This window comes from Helianthus annuus, chromosome 15, assembly GCF_002127325.2.
Source record: "Helianthus annuus cultivar XRQ/B chromosome 15, HanXRQr2.0-SUNRISE, whole genome shotgun sequence".
Classification (NCBI taxonomy): Eukaryota; Viridiplantae; Streptophyta; class Magnoliopsida; order Asterales; family Asteraceae; genus Helianthus; species Helianthus annuus.
Genome location: NC_035447.2, coordinates 66,992,588 through 67,007,202, shown reverse-complemented (window position 1 = coordinate 67,007,202; position 14,615 = coordinate 66,992,588). Strand labels below are relative to the sequence as shown.

Sequence of the window (14,615 nt, the reverse complement as noted above, 5' to 3'; positions counted from 1 at the left end):
CCAGACAGAGAGTGCTATGTTGATAAGTATGGCAACATTGCAATTGATGACAAAACGCTTGATATTGAGGCCATCATCAAGGAGTATAAAGAAGAAGATGAATATTGGCAGCACAAGTGGTGGGGAACACCAACGTCAAAGATGATTGAAGAAGAAAAAGAGAAAGAGAAAGAGGAGAAAGAAAAGAAAGAAAAAGAAGAGATTGATGAAGTGAAAAAGATTGATACGGGCTTGATCGATGATACGTAGGAGTTGACAGCTGAAAATCTGGGAAAGATGGCTGACAAAGTGCTAGCTGCAAAAGCACTTGAGGTAGATCCTAATTCTGTTTCTGAGTCTAAGGATCAGGTCAGTCAAAATGTGTCAGCTAATGCGTCAGGTAAGAAGATTGATGGAAACATTGACTGCAAAAATTGCACAAAAGAATGCAACTTCTGTAGTACTGTCACGTACCTCAACAATGAGAAAATTAAAAATCTGACAGCCAAGGTCAGCAGTGTTGAGGATCAAATACTCGGTCCTGTGAGAGCTTCAACTGAACGAATCAAAGAGTTAACTTCTCAAATGGAAAAAGATAAAATTGATCATGAAAAGGTTAAAACTGAACATGAAAAATTAATTCTTGAAAACCGTAAAATTTCGGAAAAATTTGAAAAGCTCAAAACCACAGTTAAAGAAAGTGATGAACGAAATGGTAAAACGTTTAAAGAAAATGAACATTTGCGAGCTGTGGTGAGAATAAAAGAAGAATTAATTAATAAACAACTGGATGAGATCGCTCAATTGAAACTTAAAGTTCAAGAAGCTGAAATAGAGAATGAGCGAATTAAGTTGAAACTTAGCAGTTATAACTCTGCAAGCTTTGTATTGCAGAATATTGTTCCTAAACCTATAGGAAAAAACAAAGCTGGAGAGGATGTGTTTTCAGATGGTACCGGTGTAGGGTTTCACAAAGTTCCATCGCCGATTTTGCACAATTACACTAAAAAGGAATCTGGGTTGGTTGAACTTGAGGAAGAAAGTGATGTTACACTTCCTGAAAACATTGATGTCACGTTCACGTCTTCCAATGACGAGGGTGTCCAAAGTGATGTGGTGAAAAGTGTGGTAGACAAAGTGCTTAAACCGGATTGTGACACTTCTGAGGAGGATGGGTGTTTTCTAGATAAATACATTCAGAAGCAAAAGTCCAGAAACAACTTACATGATGAATCTGATCTTGTCATGTACAAGATGTCGGGATCGGATAAGTTGTTTTCGGATTCTGAGTTTCCATTAAAGAATGTTAATTTGAACAAATTGACAAATGTTTTCAAACTTGTTGAAGTCGAGCTGTCAGCAGTGAACAATCTGAGTCGAAAGAAAAAGAGGGTTTACACCAAGAAAACTGTTTATCCACCACGGTTTTACAATAACAATAGAAACAACTGGTCAGGTGGTTATCAGGGGGGTAAACCATTTCAGAAAAGAAATGTTCCAAACAAGAGGTTTGTCGAAAAGAAAAAGTTTGTGAACAGTTCAAATTCACTTGCTGATGAAGAAAAAGTAATTTTTTCAAAATCAAACAGAGAATTTTTTTAGAAAAGAGCTTCACAGGCTCAATCTGAAGGCACGAGTCAGGTAGCTAATACTCGTACTTGTTTTAGATGTGAACAGGTTAGTCATATTGCACGAAAGTGTACATATGTGAAGCCTAAGACTGAAGCTGTGAAGGTTCAACAAAAGAAGGTTGATGTGAAGGGTAAAGCACCGATGTATGTTGAGAAGAAAGTGATTGAGAAGAAAAACGTTAAAAACAACAACGTAAAAGCAAAAACTGAACCCGTAAAGAAATTGGTAACTCAAAATGATAAATTTTATAAAAGGGTTGCAGAAACTCAACAGGTGTGGAAACCAAAAATTGAATCAAAGGTTGAGAAGAAAGTTTCAAATTCTGAAGTGAAAAAGGCTGAAGAGCCAATTATTGTTGAATATGATGCAAATTTTCCACCTCTTAAGTCTAAGAATTTCAAAATTCAAATTGCTAAAGTCACGGTTACACCTAAGGCTGATGAGGCCTGGGTGGACACCATGTTTGACTAAACAGTTTGAATAGCCGGAGCTTCCTGGTTCGCGAAGCATGAATCGACATCTTTCTTGAAGTTGTTTAAATGATGATTTGTTATGTGCAAGATCTTCCAAAACTTGTATCCAGGTGGATAATGGATAGTGGAGCGTCAAGGCATATGACAGGGAAGACCGCATTGCTGTATGATGTGAATAACATTAATGGTGGTTATGTGGGTTTTGCGGGTAATCAAGGAGGCAGGATCATAGGTGAAGGAACGCTGACAAATGGCGTTATAACGTTTGAGAGAGTTAACTACATCGCTGAGTTGGAGAACAACCTGCTGAGTATCTCCCAGATCTGTGACAGGATGTATACTACTCATTTCACCGACAAAGAATGTTTGATCTTGAAACCGGGATTTGTGATACCTGAAGAGTGGATCATCATGAGGGCACCAAGAGTCAATGATCTGTACGTGTTGGACATGAGCGTTGCTACTACAACCACGGGTCAGGCTCATTGTTTTGTGTCCAGAGCAACGGAGAAAGAGTCAAGGTTATGGCACCGAAAGATGGGGCATATTCACCTAAGGAAAATGAATCACTTAGTGCATAACGACTTGGTTACTGGAGTGAATATTAAAGGTTTTCATCTGGAAGGGGAGTGCATAAGCTGTGTCAAAGGCAAACAGAAGAAGAAGTCACACCCTACAAAACAAGTCAATTCAGTTTCAAGACCTTTGGAAAGACTTCATATGGATTTATTTGGTCCAGTGAACGTCAAAAGTATAACAGGAGATTCCTATTGTTTGGTCGTGACTGATGACTACTCCAGATTTTCGTGGGTCATGTTTTTGAAAACAAAAGACGAAACCTTTGATAGTTTGATAGTATTGTTTAAGAAAATTGAGAATCTGTACCAGAGACCGATCTGTAGAATTCGAAGTGATAATGGTACTGAGTTTAAAAACAGTAAGATGGAGGAATACTGTGATGAAAGAGGTATACTGCATGAGTTTAGTGCTCCATACACTCCTCAGCAAAATGGAGTTGCAGAACGCAAGAACCGGACGCTAATCGAGACAGCCAGAACGATGCTTGCAGATTCCAAGTTACCGATTAATTTCTGGGCTGAAACTGTTTCTGCTGCATGCTATACTCTCAATAGAGTTCTTACTGTGAAGAAGTTCAACAAGACGTGTTTTGAGCTAATCAATAAACGCAAGCCGAATTTGAAGTATCTAGAACCGTTTGGGTCACCCTGTACGGTAATAGAGCCGAATGGCAAGTTTGGTTCAAAGAACTTTGAAGGAATATTTGTTGGATATTCAGGTCCTACACGGCGTGTCTTTGTTCCAAGTGAAAAGCGTATTATTGAAGCAGCGAATGTTGAATGTCAGGGGTATACTATGCCGCCACAGAATCCTGGTGATTCATGGCGTTATCATTATGACAAACTTTGGGAATCGTTTGACATGAGAGAAGAATCAGAGGAAGAGGAAGATTTCTTTGAAGAGCTGGATATTTTACGAGAGTATGAATCGTCGCTCAGGTTTCCAGCAGAGTATTCTAGAAGACCTCGGGAGACTTCAAATGATGATGAAGCAGGTCCTAGTAACGCTGGTGAACATGATGATGAAGTTGCTCCTGGTAATCAGTCGGAGGTGAATGATGATCAGGAAGCTGAAAGTATGCCAGTTTTTGACCATGGTGATTCAGATCTTGAGGGGGAGCAGATCCAGTTGTCAAGTCAAACAAACCAAGTTGGTGAACAAGATGCAGAGCAGAATGTTACTAATCTGGAGGGAAATGTAGAAGTTCCAAGCGAAGTGATGCCGCGAACTCTTTCTTATCATCCAGAGGAGTTGATAATAGGAGAATTGCAATCGGGCGTTCGCACGAGACGTCAAATTGACCAGGGCTTAACATGTTTTTATTCTACAGTAGCACCTTTACAAACTGAATTTTCATTAAGTTGTTTTATCTCGCAGGTCGAACCGAGAACTTACAAAGAGGCGCTTACTGAAGACTCTTGGGTCATAGCGATGCAAGAAGAATTATGTCAGTTTGAGAAGTTAGGTGTGTGGAAGTTGGTTGATTTACCGGATGGTCAAAGAAAAATCAATACAAAATGGGTTTTCAAATGTAAGAGGGACGATAGAGGAGTGGTTGTAAGAAACAAAGCTCGACTCGTTGTTCAGGGCTTTAGTCAACAGGAGGGGATTGATTTTACCGAAGTCTATGCTCCTGTCGCACGACTAGAGGCTATCAGAATTTTCCTAGCATTTGCGTCTTGGAAGAATTTCAAAGTATTTCAGTTAGATGTTAAATCAGTTTCTTTATGGGAAGGTCAAAGAGGAGGTTTATGTTGGTCAGCCGCCGGGCTTTACTGACCCAATCCACAAGAACAAAGTTTATTTGCTGGACAAAGCGTTGTATGGTCTACATCAGGCGCCGAGAGCCTGGTACGAGACTTTGTCTCAACACCTACTCGCTAACCAGTTCATACGCGGAAAAGTGGATGCCACTCTCTTCACTAAAGTCGTTGATGGTCATCTTCTGATAGTACAAATTTATGTAGATGATATAATTTTTGGGTCAACAAATGAGAAATTATGCAAAGATTTTGAACAGGTGATGAAGCAGAAATTTGAAATGTCTTCAATGGGGGAGATGAAATTCTTTCTGGGATTACAAGTTGAACAACTTCCTGAAGGAATTTTCATTCATCAAACGAAGTACGTGCATGATATTCTGGAGAAATTTGGAATGTCAAGTTCTACTCCAGCTGCTACCCCACTTGTGACTAATCATGGGATTCACCCAGATCTCACCGGAGACCGGGTTGATGAGACACTTTATCGATCCATGATAGGTTCTTTGATGTACCTAACTGCTTCACGTCCTGACATCATGTACCCAACGTGCCTCGCAGCAAGATTTCAATCTAACCCAAGAGAATCGCACATGATTATTGTGAAGAGGATTTTACGTTACTTGAAAGGCACACCCACATTGGGGTTGTGGTATCCTCGCAGAGGCGATTTTACACTCGAAGGGTTTTCCGATTCGGATTTCGGATGCTGCAAAATCAACGCGAAATCAACAACTGCAGGATGCCAGTTCTTTGGTCCGAGATTGGTTACTTGGCAGTGTAAGAAACAAACATCTGTGGCGCTATCTACATGTGAAGCAGAGTATGTTTCTGCTAGCAGTTGCTGCTCTCAGATCCTGTGGATACAGCAACAGATGCGCGACTACGGTTTGCAGTTTCTTAACACACCTCTGTTTGTTGATAATGAGGCCGCAATTAATATTACTAAAAATCCAGTACATCACGCTAAAACTAAACATATCGAGATTCGTCATCACTTTATTCGCGATTGCTTCGAGAAAAAGTTGATACGAATTGAGAAAATCCACACTGACGAACAAAAAGCTGATTTGCATACCAAAGCTTTTGATAAAAATAGGTTTCAATATTTGTTAAAACTTAATGGTATGAAATTGCTTTCGGTGTCGGATGGAGTTGTGAGCGTTGATGAGAGTACTGTTGCGGATGAAGATGAGAAACAATCTGCGATGGTTTGTCGATTTTTTACGTGTTTTGGTATTTAGGGGGAGATAGTTAGTTGTACATCGTTTATTTTGAGAAAAATACAAAAACAGTAAAAAATGCTAAAATCCAAAAACATGATAAAATTGAAAAGAGCTTGTGTATATAGGGAAAATGATAGTACATCAGCTAGACAATTACAGTATGCTAAAGATTTGGAAAGACAAAAAGAGTTAAATAGTCTCACTAACGATGTGTCGATAGGTTTTCGTACATTTAGTAGATTTATTCGGGATATAAACCTAAAATTTCAAACTGGTGAAATTCGTGGGGAACACTACTTGGATATATAGGTAACCCCTGAAATCTCGTTTGAAAGGTCTCGTATTCTGATATACTAGGTGGTTATACTCTATGATGTCTGGGGTATTATTCCGGGACTTCTGCTGAACGGTAGTTCTGACCTAGTCCTTGGCTAATACTTTATCCAAAATGCTTGAAATATAGCATAAAGCCCTCAGCTGATTAGACAATAAAATTGATAATCAGTTGTTGTAGCTGAAAAGATTCTCTAAAGGGAACACACTGCAAAGTCGAAGCTGATATCTCTCTGCTGAATGGAAGTTCTGACCTGAGATCCCTCAGTTCTCGCATACCCTAATTTATGTACAGACATTATTGTAGTTTTCTTGCCTGTAAGACTGAATATTGGGATTCTGGATACGGGAGTATATTCAAGAGGTGGGACACATGAATTGAGCTATGTTCTTAAAACACTTAAACAGTATCCTGAATAGATTGAAGTTTGTATGAGAATTTAAGATGGATCAGTATATCGACAATCGAGGTGAATTGTTTAATTCTGAGTATGTAATGTAGCTTAACGGTACTTGTAATCTGTCTAAAAAGCTCATATGATTCCCTGACACGCTCACCAAAAACAAACCTGTAAATAGTTTACTTTCTGCAATTTAAGTTTTCTGTTATTTCATTTCTTAGTTTAGATCATTTTAAAATCCAAAAAGATTTTATTTCTGCTTTATTTTAGACAAACCATAGTGAAAAGTTGATTGTCGGATTCTAGAAAGATGAAGCAGATGCAGGAGATTCTGAGCTGAAGATCGAGGAGAGCTTACATTATTGGAAATATGTTTGTTTTCAAAGTCACAAACAAGTTCATTAAGTTGATACTTGTTATTTTTCAGAAAGAAAATTGAAAAATTATTTTACTAAATCAGTGTGATTCGTCAACAGGTCAACCAGGGTCATTAAATTGAACTTGGTAGATTAATCAAGTATTCAGGGTCATTAAATTGAACTTGAAAACTTGAGTGGATTTCTAAAGCTGATTGAATTAGTGGTTATTATTTGAAAAGATAGATTGTAATGTTATTGGTTGAGTAACAGGTTTGGATGATATTTCCCAACGAAGGCAAACTGCAAAAGCTTGAACCAGATATCTCAAGATTCCAGCATAATGAGAGGGGGAGTCAGTGAGAGGGGGAGTCTGGATTAACAACTATTGGGAAGTTGAAGTTAGAGCAAGGTGATGCTGAAACCTGTGAAGAATGCTGGTGAAGATAGACAGAGTTTGTGAAAAGACAAAGACTAAAGACTACTGAAGATGCTAAAAGACTACGTCAACATCCAAGGGGGAGTCTGTTGATGCACGGAATGTCTGTTGACTGCGTCTACAAAAAGTCTGAAGTCAAGACTGGTCTATAGAGGGTCAAAGTGTAAATTTTGTATTAAATAGACTTAGGATCGCTTATTAGGTATTGTATTGTCTTGGACCGCTTATGTGTCACTTATATGGATCGCTTATGTGACAAAGGGTCTGGATCGCTTATATGGCATGTCACATAAGCGACCCTGGTTCTCTATATATAGGTAGGAGCGGTTCATTTGATGTAACAGTGTATGTGTGTGCTACGGTGCTGAAACTCTGCTAAAATTTCATCAGAAAGCAATAGAAAGATAAGGAATTGAAAGGATAAGCTGTTGTAACTTCATATATGTTGATTCCGCCTTCATACATGAAGATGAACTACTTCGACTGACTTTTCGGGTCTTAGAACGGTCCAACATATTGGTATGTTAGAAAGAGCGAAATCCGAGATTTAGGCTTGAGTATAATGAACAAAGCAACCAAAAGATGGATTTACAGGGACTACCGTAAGTTACGGTAGTACCGTAAGTTACGGTAGAGGTCAGGAGCTTACGGTGTGAGTCTACTGGTTTACGGTGGACCATTATTGGAAAATGACCACCGTAACTTACGGTGAAACCGTAAGTTACGGTAGGGCCTGAATGTTTATAAATTTTATATAAATTGTAAATTTTCAAATTCATTTCGATCGTAGTTTCGATCAAGTATCATTTCTAAGCATTCTAATATAAATGTTTATGTAAACATTTCAGTCTTAGGTACTCAAGGATTACGGGTGACGATCAAGCAACTTTTGAAGGACCGAACACATACTCTTGAAGCTTCCGCATAAATCAACTCGGTTTAAACAATGTTTATGATGTAAACTGTTTGCTAAACAACTTTTGAAATGTTTAAACGACGTACTCAATTATGTTATGTTGTATTATTTTAAAATTGTAAAGTTTAAACAAACCCGTATTTTTACAAAGTATATGTAGTCATAATTACATGTTGTTTGTCGTATACTTTACAAAAACCATTAAATAATGACAAGGGTGTTTCAAATTGGTTATCAGAGCTCCTGGTTAAAGAGTAAATTGTGTTCGGTTCGAGTCTTGATCGCAAATCCGGTAAGTACATGTATATTAATGGTTTGTTATGTGTTGAAATCTTGTGAACAACACATAGGGTTATCGTGTGATACACGTTACCTCAATTAAATGATAAATATAGTTGACAAAATTGCGCGCGTTGACGCGTATAGTAGAAAAGCCTTGTATTATAATACGGGCGATTATTGAAGTTGATATTACTAATTCTTGTAAATGTTTTAATTGAAGGACACTCGCATCTGAAGATAGCGAGAGTTTAACAAATTGCGGATATGATGATGGAACGGTCCGAGATGTGACAAGAAGAGCATACTCATCAAGGACCTAAATCGCGTAACGATCGCAAATAAGTAATGGCAAGGAATGCCCGTTGGGGCAAGCATTACCAGGTGCACATTTTAAACTTATAGTACAAACAGTAATATGCAACAAATACATAGTGAATGACAGTTGCATATAGAATATGAAACTTGGAAAACCTGGATAGGTTACCTATCCAGGATGACGTTTCCAAGAGAAATTCAGTAGAGAATATGTATTATTCACAAATTGTGAATAACAAGACAATAACAAAATTCAGTTTATATAGAAACTTGGACGAGAGTGATCATCCAAGTAAGTATTCTCAATATAAATCCTATTGAGAAAAGTAATGATCACATCAACGAATGTGAATAAATGTTTATAGAAAGGGACATTTTAAATGTTCAAGGATAAACGACTAAAACTAATAATTGTTAACTAACAATTAAATAAAGTTTTACCAAATGAAATCATAAATATGGAGATAATTTGAGGAGTTACTTACATGGGACGTGATGTGGTAATTATAATAAGGTCACGCGTACCATGTGTTGATCGCTTACTCTGGCCAAGTAAGTAGTGAACACATGATAGCATGAGCTTATTATAATGAGCGTAGTTATGTCCGATGTAGTAAGGTCAAGATGAATGAAAATTTAAAGGATCCTTAGGGTCAAGAAATCTTATGGGCATACTCGTATAAATGGTTTTCGCGGGAACCATAAAAACGATGTATGGCGCACATAGAAACAAAAGACCCAAGGAAATTCGTGACATAAGTCATTTTGGACGAAACAACCATGGTAGACAAAAAGGGCATTGTAAAACCAAAGTATAAATGACCCGCGGGGTCATAGAAACAAAGGTATTGCCCACATGAGAAAAACGATCAAAGTCGTTGACTTTGGTCGTAGTAAAGAAATAATGATGATGATAATCATCATTCATAGTTTATAAGACTGTCAAGGATGGTCAAATAAAGAATAAAGGTTTGGTTGAATAAAAGCGATGGATTTCGCTAAGACAACTAAACAAATTAAAAAGAAATCTTAATGTATACCGGAATGCTTGCACTAATAATGACTTCGGTAAAGTACCCTGTTGATGGGTAAGGATTTAAACACATGCGTAAACCGAGAAACCGGAACACGAATTTAAAGTCAAAAGACTCGGATTACGAGTTATGACTATAAAATCTCGTATATAGAAATTGTGAGTAAATATGTTCAACTATTCGAAGTCGAATGGGTTGAATAAAGAATAAAGTTGATTGTTTATAAGTGATGGATTTCACATTAATAAGTCAAACAGGTTGAATACAATATAACACCGAATGGCACAAGTGAGCGCTAGCCAGAGAAAGGTAGCGTTAAATGCAAGAGAATAATGAGCCCGGTAATGGGATATAACCAAATAAGAATATATGCAAATCAAATAACAGTAAGCATAAGAAGAACTGACGCATAAATGACGTGAGAAGTCATAAAATCGGAAAATCGTCCGAAAGAAAACAATTATAGCCATGAAACTACAATTAAGGTTAACGGGACCTAAGCTTGAAACCAAATAATTCTTCGAACAAAAACAGGGTGCCTTGACACCAAACATGTGTTTTAAGAATGACATGAGTAAGGAGTGATCTACGGGATCAACATAACCTTTAGGGTTACAAACAAATGAAAGATCTACGGGACTAAAACGACCCACGGGTCATGATTAGAAAGAAGTTATAAGGACTTCGCCCTAAAGAGGTGAAAGTCTTATCAAAATAGCCCATAAGGCTAAGTGATAAAAACCTACGGGTTAATTAGATAAAGCGAGGGAATCGGTTGAGAATCCCCGCATAAAACTAAGACTGTAAAAGAATAAATTATGGATTGTCAATATCCTGGTATGGATAATTGACAAAAGTTAAAGAGAAGATCCTAAAACTAAAACTTCGGTTTTAGTAAGAAATAGCGTTTTTACAAACATAAATTCTGAGAGGAATTTAAATAGTAAGCATGAAAGATACAAGTCTTGACACTGATAGGCGCAAGACGATATATTCGAAAAGTGATATTTTCGAAAATGAAAGGTTGATACAAACTAAACACGATGTGACACGATCACGGTTAGGAAATGTAATGTGAAGTAAAATCACGTTATAACCAAGCGAGCGGTGAGAAGTAACGGGACTAATAAGTCTAGTTAGTAAGACCGGTTAAGGCCAGTAATACAAATCAATAAAAAAATTGGTTTGCTTGTAAGTGGTGGATTCGGTATAATTGAACCGAATAAATAAATCTGAAAACAAAAGAAATTATTGCTAAAAGTGAAATATTTCACTAAAGACCTTTAAACGGGTCAAGGTAACGGATTCACCAAGAGTTCGATAATATATAATAGCGATGGAAATTGCTAAGTTAACTAAACTAGTAGAAATAACGGAATTACGTTATTTCAAATTACATTATGTCGTATGAGGTACGTAGAGGTTCTGTAACCAAAAAGATATTACCAAAATTTTTCTGGTAACACTAACAATTGGTTAAAATATGAATAATGCTTAAGAGATTACTCAGGTCAAACGCATTGAGTTTAGAACTCAATGAACTATGTAAGCAAGGTTTCGAGGACGAAACCTCTTTAAGGGGGGTAGACTTGTAACACCCCGAAAACGGGCTTGGTAATTAAACTCTGTTAATACTAAAAGACGGGTAACGTACCGTTATTAGTAAAAAATAACCCAGCAAATATTTGGATTTAAATAAGAAATCCTAATATTAAATAAAAACGAATCAAAGTTTTAAGTAATTAAGTTTATAAAAGGCCCGATTTAACGGGACTTAAAGTAAAAGGGGTTACGACTTCCCGAACCTACTAAGCTAACTAGGAATAATTCTAACCTAGTTAGATAGTGACTTATGAGTGGGTTAAAACACTTAAATTATGAACTAAGGAAAATGAAGGGGCCAAAGATGTTAAAATCGAAACTTATGTTGCTAATTTAATTAAAACAAAAACCAAACACCCCATTTGGGGATGTCTGGTCGTACAAAGAAGCAGGAGGCGATGGGTTTCTTCAAACCCTAAAATCCTTACTAAAACTCTCAAATTGGAGGTGCAAATTTGGTCCAAAACGAAAATCGAGCATAGATTACTGATCCCCATTGCAAGGGGGTTGTAAGGTATGTAAAATTTGATGTTAATTCTCTACTTGAAATTCTCATGAATTTAGGATATTCGAAATTTGTTGATGCATGTTCGTTATATGATGAAATAGGAACATTGTAGTGTCTAGGAGTAAACCCTAGACAAGCATATGATGAAATTAGGTCTAAATCTTGTGAATTCATGATCACCATTGAAGGTGATAAGTGTGATGATGCTAAATTCGTGTAATGTGATGTTTTTAGGGTTTTTGATGGCTAAAAATAGTGCTATAATATCATAAACATGTTTCGATTGAAAACTGAATTCAAACAGCTTCTGATCAGAATTTACAGCCGAATTGTATTGGCTGTAACATGGACAAAACGTGACAAAAACGTTTGTTTCTTGAGTCTAAAATGTAATTCCAGGAAATATCTTTAAAACCCCACTGGAATCGCATTTTTTCGACTAAAATTGAGCGTTTTATGAATTTTTCCGTATCAAAGGTTCAAGCTGCGTTTTCTGGCAGAATTTGCAGCCCATTACGAATGTCATAACTCAATTTAGGAATTGAGTTATGATCTCAAATTCTTACTGTAGAAAGTATTAAGTTATTAGAAAAATCTCCAATTGGAATTTCGTCAATCGGATAACCGAGGAATTTTTAATGAATTTTTCCGAAATCGCAGTCAGAAGTGACGAATCTGATTGCAGCTTAGTAATGAATTAACACAAGGGCTACCCCTCCGAGAGGTACGCCACATAAAAAAATCATAATTTTTGAAGACTTGTAAACAGGTTAAACAGGTCACCAAAAACAGCCTATTTTCAGTGATACGAAACTTGATTGTTGATATTATAAATTATGCCCACAATGTTCATATGTTGAAATTATGAATCAAACGCGTAATTTCCTAGTTCGACTAATTATGTGTGATGTGGGGTAATACAAATTTTAATTATGAAGTCGATTTAGCTTATATGCACATATCATATAATTAAGGGTAGTTAACTTTTGAAGAGTTAAACTAACCATGGACGGAGTCGAATAGTAGTTTTGACATAGAAAACACGTAAGGTGGAATAGTCGTGGTTATAATGACTAATCTAACCACCTTGTGAATTATGATGATAGTTTGACTCTTGACAAGCTAGATGGAGGCTTGGAATGAAGCGGGTCAAACGGAGCAAGTACGAAAAGGAAAGCGTAATTTGGATGCGAGGTAAGTAAAGCTTACGCCCTCTTTTGTAATGTGATTATTCATAGGTTGTAAATACGACAAAAGCTATATTTGAAATATGGTTCCGACACGAAATGAAACGGGTCGGGACATATAAAATAATGATAAACCATGTTTAATGGTAATATGGGCGAAATGGTAATTGGTCACGAGATGACATATATATAAAATGAGTTTTTGAATGGCTACTTATTAAGATAAGCCTAAACGAATAAAAAGAGTAAAACGACGAATTAGTCATGTGTAGACGAAAAAGAGTTGAAGTTTAAAACAACACCATTTAATATTAAGCACAAAATATTTGGTAGTCTAGACCAAACGGGTCAAATGGTAATATTTATACCATTTGACAATTAACGAGTAATAAGTGTATGTCGAGTCTCATGCTCGCAGGGTAATTGGTTTATGAATTAGCGAGGCTATGAATTAGCATATTATAGAGACAAGGTCTTAAAACGAGTCAATATGTTGACCCGAGCCAGGTACGCTTATATATATAGATGTATAGTTAAAAGTGTTTAACTTCCCTTCACGGGTCAAAAGGAGTAGATAGGTAAAACGGGTTAAGAATTCATAAGAGACCCGTAATTTGAACCTTGCACATTAGTAAATTGATATAACGTGATATGCATGATATTTTGAATATGATTGATTGATCTTTGATATTGGTTCATATGTAACATATTAGAATTTCGAGAAACTAATGTATTGGTATGTTAGAAAGAGCGAAATCCGAGATTTAGGCTTGAGTATAATGAACAAAGCAACCAAAAGATGGATTTACAGGGACTACCGTAAGTTACGGTAGTACCGTAAGTTACGGTACAGGTCAGGAGCTTACGGTGTGAGTCTACTGGTTTACGGTGGACCATTATTGGAAATTGACCACCGTAACTTACGGTGAAACCGTAAGTTACGGTAGGGCCTGAATGTTTATAAATTTTATATAAATTGTAAATTTTCAAATTCATTTCGATCTTAGTTTCGATCAAGTATCATTTCTAAGCATTCTAATATAAATGTTTATGTAAACATTTCAGTCTTAGGTACTCAAGGATTATGGGTGACGATCAAGCAACTTTTGAAGGACCGAACACATACTCTTGAAGCTTCCGCATAAATCAACTCGGTTTAAACAACGTTTATGATGTAAACTGTTTGCTAAACAACTTTTGAAATGTTTAAACGACGTACTCAATTATGTTATGTTGTATTATTTTAAAATTGTAAAGTTTAAACAAACCCGTATTTTTACAAAGTATATGTAGTCATAATTACATGTTGTTTGTCGTATACTTTACAAAAACCATTAAATAATGACAAGGGTGTTTCACTTGGCTCGAGACTTCGAATAGACAAAAATATCGTCGATGAACACAATGATGAACTTGTCTAAATAAGGTTTACAGACCCTATTTATTAAGTCCATAAAGATGGCTGGAGCATTTGTCAAACCAAAGGGCATGACAGAGAACTCATAATGGCCATACCATGTGCGGAAAGCAGTTTTGGGAATATCTTCTTCAAGAACACGATGTTGATGATTCCCAGAACGTAGATCGATTTTT

General features: G+C 36.6%; 1 long non-coding RNA gene across 1 annotated transcript; it reads left to right on the top strand.

The window, feature by feature from the left end:
- The first annotated feature begins 12,551 nt into the window (after positions 1 to 12,551).
- Positions 12,552 to 14,340, top strand: LOC110895623. Its single transcript, XR_002567269.2, has 2 exons — positions 12,552 to 13,029; positions 14,088 to 14,340. It is a non-coding gene; the product is annotated as an uncharacterized LOC110895623 (long non-coding RNA).
- Positions 14,341 to 14,615: the final 275 nt, after the last annotated feature.